Source organism: Triticum aestivum, chromosome 3B (genome assembly GCF_018294505.1).
Source record: "Triticum aestivum cultivar Chinese Spring chromosome 3B, IWGSC CS RefSeq v2.1, whole genome shotgun sequence".
NCBI lineage: Eukaryota > Viridiplantae > Streptophyta > Magnoliopsida > Poales > Poaceae > Triticum > Triticum aestivum.
Window position 1 is genome coordinate 738,409,295 of NC_057801.1, and position 7,502 is coordinate 738,416,796.

Sequence of the window (7,502 nt, forward strand, 5' to 3'; positions counted from 1 at the left end):
ATGCACAAAATCTTAATGCAAAAGAACATTACTTTATATTGCCCCTTGTATGTGAACCTTTATTATGCAGTCCGTCGCTTTTATTGCGTCCACAACAAGTTCGTACAAAGTTTATTTTCTCCGCACTAATAAGTCATGCATATTTAGAGAGCAATTTTTATTGCTTGCACCGATGACAACTTACTTGAAGGATCTTACTCAATCCATAGGTAGATATGGTGGACTCTCATGGCAAAACTGGTTTAAGGGTATTTGGAAGCACAAGTAGTATTTCTACTTGGTGCTGAGAATTTGGCTAGCATGAGGGGGAAGTGCAAGCTCAACGCGTTAGAGGATCCACGACAACATACTTTGTCTCAGATGTAAGAAAGCATAACTCATTATGTTGTCTTCCTTGTCCAACATCAACTCTTTAGCATGTCATATTTTAATGAGTGCTCCCAATCATAAAAGATGTCAATGATAATATATCTATATGTGAAACCTCTCTTTCCTTATTACTTCCTATTAATTGCAATGATGACCAAAGCTATATTTGCCAACTCCCAACAACCTTTAATCATCATACTCTTTCTATGTGAGGTCATTACTTTCACTAAGATCAATATGAACTCTTTGATTATTTTTATTCTTTTCTTCTAATCACCCAAGAGCATGGCAAAATAATCAAGCCCTCGACTCAACACTAATCTTTATTATATAGCTCACGGACTCGATTACAAAGAAGGATCATAAAGCAAAACTCAAAACTAGATCATGCCATGACTTTATTCTACTAAATCAAGATACTACTAAATAGATCGAACTAAGAAAAACGGTAAACATAGGAGTTGTGATGGTGATACGATACCAGGGCACCTCCCCCAAGCTTGGAAGTTGCCAAGGGGAGTGCCCATACCCATGTCATTATTTCTACTTCTTTGTTGTTGGCGGTGGAGGTGTTGTTGATGATGCGAGCTTGTCGTCCACCTTCCATGGCATAGGCTCACCATCATAGAAGGATGATCGACTCTCCAAATCCTCAAATCTGCAGCCAAACTCATCCTTTTTAATCTATATTCATACTCATAGTTTTGGTTTTGCAGATCATAGGTTTGGGCTTGGAGGTGCTCGATCTTCTCATGTAGCTTGAAGATGGCCTCCTCGGTCTTCTAGGCATCCGGCTCATAGTTGTTGGTGAACTCCGCGAGCATCTTGTGGGTAGCGTTGATTCCACGCTCCACCATCCCCTGGCACTTGAAAACTTGTTGCTCCATTGCTTCGAACTTCGACTCCATGCTTCCGATTCCCTTTGGTCCCTCAACATCGCGGATGTGCAGCAACCCGCCACGCATCTCAATGGTTTGAGGGTGTCGCAACACCTCCGCGAGGTAAGGGTTAATCACCTTCTCGAAGAACTTGTCCTTGGAAGCACTTAGGGTCGTCATGATGATCTAGACCTGTTAGAAAAATAGCTCGAAACAAGAACAGGGGAGATTTGTGTGATACGAGAGTCAAAACCTTCGGGAGTATATATGATGAATTTTTACTGACCAAAATACATATCGTGCAAGGAAACGGAGTCCAGAGGGCACACGAGGTGCTCACGAGGTAGGGGGCGCGCCTAGGGGGGTAGGGCGCGCCCTCCACCCTCGTGGAGGCCTCATGTCCTCCCCGGACTGCTACTTATTTTTCTATTTTTCTAAATAATCCAAAACGGAGAAATATTGCCTTAAAAATTGTTTTGGAGTCGGTTTACTTACCGTAACACATACCTATTCCTTTTTGGAGTCTGAGACGGGATGGAAAGTGTCCTTTATGTATTCCTCCGGGGTTACGGTTTCAATAATATTAGTTTCAACATTTATGGGATTACCTGAAATATAGTGTTTCATCCTTTGACCGTTTACCACCTTCGGATTTGTGCCTTTGAAGTTGTTGATTTTTATGGCACCAGAACGATAGACCTCCTCGATAACGTAGGGACCTTCCCATTTAGAGAGAATCTTTCCTGCAAAAAATCTTAAACGAGAGTTGTATAGCAATACATAATCACCTACATTAAACTCACGCTTTTGTATCCTTTTGTCATGCCATCTTTTAACTTTTTCTTTAAACAACTTGGCATTTTCATAAGCTTGGGTTCTCCATTCATCAAGTGAGCTAATATCAAATAACCTCTTCTCACCGGCAAGTTTGAAATCGTAGTTGAGCTCTTTAATAGCCCAGTATGCCTTATGTTCTAGTTCGAGAGGTAAGTGACAAGCTTTTCCATAAACCATTTTATACGGAGACATACCCATAGGATTTTTATATGCAGTTCTATAGGCCCATAATGCGTCATCAAGTTTCTCGGACCAATTCTTTCTAGACCTATTGACAGTCTTTTGCAAGATTAATTTGAGCTCTCTATTGCTCAATTCTACCTGACCACTAGACTGCGGATGATATGGAGATGCAATTCTATGATTAACATCGTATTTAGCAAGCATCTTATGGAAAGCACCATGAATAAAGTGTGAACCACCATCAGTCATTAAATATCTAGGGACTCCAAACCTCGAAAAAATAACTTCCTTAAGCATTTTAATAGAAGTGTTATGATCAGCACTACTAGTTGGAATAGCTTCTGCCCGCTTAGTAACGTAATCAACAGCAACTAAAGTATGAGTATATCCATTAGAGGCAGGAAAAGGTCCCATATAATCAAAGCCCCAAACATCAAATGGTTCAATAACAAGTGAATAATTCATAGGCATTTCTTGACGTCTACTAATATTACCAATTCTTTGACATTCATCGCAAGACAAAACAAACTTACGGGCATCCTTGAAGAGAGTAGGCCAATAAAAACCGGATTGCAATACCTTATGTGCAGTTCTATCTCCAGCGTGGTGTCCTCCATAAGCTTCGGAGTGACACTTGCGTAGGATCTGTTCCTGTTCATGATCAGGTACACAACGTCTAATAACACCATCTACTCCTTCTTTATAAAGATGTGGGTCATCCCAAAAGTAATGTCGCAAGTCATAGAAAAACTTTTTCTTTTGTTGGTATGTGAAGCTAGGTGGTATAAATTTAGCAAAAATATATTTAGCATAATCAGCATACCATGGAGTGCTACGAGAAGTGCTTATGACATTTAATTGTTCATCAGGATAGCTATCATCAATAGGTAGTGGGTCATCAAGAACATTCTCTAACCTAGACAAGTTGTCTGCAACGGGGTTCTCAGCTCCTTTTCTACCAACAATATGTAAATCAAATTCTTGCAGCAGGAGAACCCATCTAATGAGTCTAGGTTTTGCATCTTTCTTTTCCATAAGATATTTAATAGCAGCATGATCAGTGTGAATAGTAACTTTGGAATCAACAATATAAGGTCTAAACTTATCACAAGCAAACACAACTGCTAAAAGTTCCTTTTCGGTAGTAGCATAATTTCTTTGGGCACTGTCTAGAGTCTTACTAGCATAATGGATAACATTTAGTTTCTTATCAACTCTTTGCCCTAGAACAGCATCTACAGCATAATCACTAGCATCACACATAATTTCAAAGGGTAAATTCCAATCAGGTGGCTGAACAACAGGTGCAGAGACTAATGCTTTCTTAAGTATTTCAAATGCTTCTACACAATCATCATCAAAGACAAATGGTACATCTTTTTGTAATAAATTAGTCAGAGGCCGAGAGATTTTTGAGAAGTCCTTAATGAACCTCCTATAAAATCTGGCGTGACCAAGGAAACTTCTTATACCTTTGATGTCCTTGGGACATGGCATCTTTTCAATAGCATCAACCTTGGCTTTATCAACTTCAATACCTCTTTCAGAAACTTTGTGCCTCAAGACAATACCTTCATTAACCATAAAGTGGCACTTTTCCCAATTCAAGACAAGATTAGTTTCTTCACATCTCTGCAAAACTCGAGCAAGATTGCTCAAGCAATCATCAAAAGAGGAACCATAGACGGAAAAGTCGTCCATGAAAACCTCACAAATTTTCTCGCATAAGTCAGAGAATATAGCCATCATGCATCTTTGAAAGGTAGCAGGTGCATTACATAAACCGAAAGGCATACGTCTATAAGCAAAAGTACCAAAAGGGCATGTAAAAGTAGTCTTTGATTGATCTTTAGCCGACACAGGTATTTGAGAAAAACCGGAATAACCATCTAGAAAGCAATAGTGTGTATGTTTGCATAATCTTTCTAGCATTTGATCAATAAAAGGTAAGGGGTAATGATCTTTCTTAGTAGCCTTATTTAATTTGCGGAAATCAATTACCATCCTATAACCTGTGATGATTCTTTGCGGCATCAATTCATCTTTATCATTAGGGACAACAGTAATACCTCCCTTCTTAGGGACACAATGGACAGGACTTACCCACTAACTATCAGCAACGGGATAAATTATACCAGCCTCCAGAAGCTTGAGTATTTCCTTTCTTACCACTTCTTGCATTTTAGGATTCAAACGTCATTGTGGATCACAAACTGGTTTGGCATCAGCTTCCAAATTTTTTTCAATAATCATCCGGAGTATATCCAATAGCAGCATGGTGCTTCTTCAAAGTTTTCAATAATCTTTCTTTCTCATGCTTTGAAAGGTTAGCGCTAATAATAATAGGATATATTTTCTTTTCATCAAGATAAGAATATTTAAGATTATCAGGCAACGGTTTAAGCTCAAACACGGGATCACCCTTGGGTGGAGGAGGATCCCCTAGGATTTCAACAGGCAAATTGTGTTGCAGAATAGGTTCCTGTTTAAAGAATACTTCATCTATTTCCCTTCTTTCATTCATGAACATATCATTTTCATGGTCTAGCAAATATTGTTCTAAAGGATCACTAGGAGGTACGGCAATAGAAGCAAGACCAATAATTTCATCCTTACTAGGCAATTCTTCCTCACGATGTTGTTTACTAAATTTAGAGAAATTAAACTCATGAACCATATCATCCAAGCCAACAGTAACAACATTCTTTTTGCAGTCTATCGTAGCATTAACAGTATTCAAGAAGGGTCTACCAAATATAATGGGACAAAAGCTATCTTGTGGAGAACCAAGAACAAGAAAATCAGCGGGATATTTGGTTTTCCCACACAAGACTTCAACATCTCTAACAATTCCCACTGGTGAAATAGTATCTCTATTGGCAAGTTTAATTGTAACATCAATTTCTTCTAACTCAGCAGGTGCAATATCATGCATAATTTCTCTGTATAAGTCAATGGGTATTACACTAGCACTAGCACCCATATCACATAAGCCATGATAACAATGATCTCCTATTTTAACAGAAATAACAGGCACGCCTACCACAGGTCTATGTTTATCTCTATCACAAGGTTTAGCAATTCTGGCAGTTTCACCACAGAATTGAATAACATGCCCATCAATATTATCAGACAAGAGATCTTTAACAATAGCAATATTGGGTTCTACTTTGACTTGCTCAGGAGGTGTATAAGTTCTAATATTGCTTTTACGAACAACAGTTGAAGCTTTAGCATGATCCTTCATTCTAACAGGGAAAGGTGGTTTCTCAACATAAGAAGTGGGAACAATAGGATCATTATACGTGACAGTCTTTTCTTCAACTTTAATAGGTGCAGCTACTTTTACTTCTATGGGAGGATGATATTTAAACCACTTCTCCTTGGGGAGATCAACATAAGTAGCAAAAGATTCACAGAAAGAAGCTACTATCTCAGAGTCAAGTCCATATTTAGTGCTAAACTTACGGAAAATATCGGTATCCATAAAAGATTTAACACAATCAAACTTAGGTGTCATACCTGACTCCTTACCTTCGTCGAGGTCCCAATCTTCAGAGTTGCGTTTAATTCTATCCAATAAATTCCATCTAAATTCAATAGTCTTCATCATAAAAGAGCCAGCACAAGAAGTATCGAGCATGGTGCGATTGTTTTCAGAAAGCCGAGCATAAAAACTTTGCATAATCACTTCTCTTGCGAGCTCATGATTGGGGCATGAATATAACATTGATTTAAGCCTCCCCCAAGCTTGAGCGATGCTTTCTCCTTCGCGAGGCCAAAAATTATATATATAATTGCGATCACGATGAACAAGATGCATAGGGTAATACTTTTGATGAAATTCCAATTTCAATCTTTTATAGTTCCATGATCTCATATCATCACATAGCCTGTACCATGTCAATGCGTCTCCCTTCAAAGATAAAGGGAAAGCCTTCTTCTTAACAACATCATCGGGTATACCTGCAAGCTTAAATAGTCCACAAACATCATCCACATAGCGTAGATGTTCATCAGGATGCTTTGTTCCATCTCCTGTAAAAGTGTTAGCTAGCAGTTTTTCCATCAAACCCGAAGGAATCTCAAAAGGAGTTTCATTTTCAATAGGTTCAGTAGGTTGAGTAGGTTGAGGAGCAACTCTTTGCTCTACTGGACGGGGTGAAGATACCCCGAACAAGCCCCTCAGACAATTACTTTCCATAGTAACAAGTGACAGAAAATTTCAGCACACTATATAAATTTTTCCTTACCAAATTCCACCTACCAAAGGCGCTTCACTCCCCGGCAACGGCGCCAGAAAAGAGTCTTGATGACCCACAAGTATAGGGGATCTATCGTAGTCCTTTCGATAAGTAAGAGTGTCGAACCCAACGAGGAGCAGAAGGAAATGATAAGCGGTTTTCAGCAAGGTATTCTCTGCAAGTACTGAAATAAGTGGTAACAGATAGTTTTGTGATAAGATAAATTGTAACGAGCAACAAGTAACAAAAGTAAATAAAGTGCAGCAAGGTGGCCCAATCCTTTTTGTAGCAAAGGACAAGCCTGGACAAACTCTTATAATAGGAAAAGCGCTCCCGAGGACACATGGGAATATCGTCAAGCTAGTTTTCATCACGCTCATATGATTCGCGTTCGGTACTTTGATAATTTGATATGTGGGTGGACCGGTGCTTGGGTGCTGTTCTTACTTGAACAAGCATCCCACTTATGATTAACCTCTATTGCAAGCATCCGCAACTACAACAAAAGTATTAAGGTAAACCTAACCATAGCATGAAACATATGGATCCAAATCAGCCCCTTACGAAGCAACGCATAAACTAGGGTTTAAGCTTCTGTCACTCTAGCAACCCATCATCTACTTATTACTTCCCAATGCCTTCCTCTAGGCCCAAATAATGGTGAAGTGTTATGTAGTCGACGTTCACATAACACCACTAGAGGTTAGACAACATACATCTTATCAAAATATCGAACGAATACCAAATTCACATGACTACTAATAGCAAGACTTCTCCCTTGTCCTCAGGAACAAACGTAACTACTCACAAAGCATATTCATGTTCATAATCAGAGGGGTAATAATGTGCATAAAGGATCTGAACATATGATCTTCCACCAAATAAACCAACTAGCATCAACTACAAGGAGTAATCAACACTACTAGCAACCTACTAGCACCAATCCCGGACTTGGAGACAAGAATTGGATACAAGAGATGAACTAGGGTTT